This window comes from Limulus polyphemus, unplaced genomic scaffold (assembly GCF_000517525.1).
Source record: "Limulus polyphemus unplaced genomic scaffold, Limulus_polyphemus-2.1.2 Scaffold442, whole genome shotgun sequence".
NCBI lineage: Eukaryota > Metazoa > Arthropoda > Merostomata > Xiphosura > Limulidae > Limulus > Limulus polyphemus.
The window spans coordinates 140748-141925 of NW_013666052.1; positions in this window are offsets into that span (position 1 = coordinate 140748).

Consider the following 1178-nt stretch of genomic DNA (forward strand, 5'->3'; position numbering starts at 1 on the left):
AACTTCAAACAGACAGAAATACAGTAAATAAATGCCCCCTGGTGGGAGCTATAATGCTAAAAATTGGTTTTTGATACACACACACTGAGCAGAACACAGATAGCCAACTGTGTAGCTTTGTGCTACAAATAAAATAAATAAATAAAGATATTACTTTCTCTGGTGAAATCCACTTTTATTATGAACATTTTAGCAAAATAACTTATACTTGTTTAGTAAATGATTACAATTGAGACTGTATGCATCAAGTGTATTACCTCATTTGTTCTCAAAGCAGTTTAATTATTATACACCAGAAAACAGGTTGACAATTTCTATTTCAAACGAAAACTACGAAGCATCCATTGTCTTTCGTACTTAAAGTAAAACAATGGCCAGAGTCATTAAATCTTATTGTTTTGCTCAATGTTGATGTAAAGTATACTAAGATATAAAAAGGGTGTCTTTTATAATCATATAGATGTGCATGCATAATTCGAGTGTTATCCTTCTTGAACAAGCAAAGGTCAATGTCCTCATTTTCTGACTTTTTCGTTGCTGTTTGTTCCCCTGTGGCTTATAATAGATAGCCTACCGTGTGTGGCTTTGCGTTTAACAACAGGCAAACAGACAGTTTTTGGCTCCTAAATCTAAGTCACAAGTCTTTTGGTAGTTTTGAATTGGCTAGAAAATTTGTAAAATACGTATTATAAATGGGATTGTAACCGCAAATCTGCAATGGCAGTACTCGAAGTTTCCAACTATGTATAATATCATTCGTTTTCTGTTTTAGTTTGGCTCTAAATGGTTATTGCTGTGTACCTTTAAATGTAGAGGTTATTTAAAACACGATCATTTAATTAAAACACCTATGGCCTAGTGGTTAAAGCACTCGATTCGCAATTTGAGGGTCACGGGTTCGAACCCCTGTCACCGAACATGCTCGCTCTTTCACCCTTGGGGGCGTTATAATGTTCGTTGATAGTTGACTGTGGGTGGTGTTGACCAGCTGTATTCCCTCTAGTCTATCACTGCTAAATTAGGAACGGCTAGCGCAGATAACCCTCGTGTAGCTTTGCGTGAAATTCAAAACAAAAACCAAAAAATAATAATAATAAAACACTTGCTGAAACAGGGCAATTTTTGCTTTCGACACATCGAGTGTTTAGCAAAGAATACTTTTCGTAGATCAGTTGTCA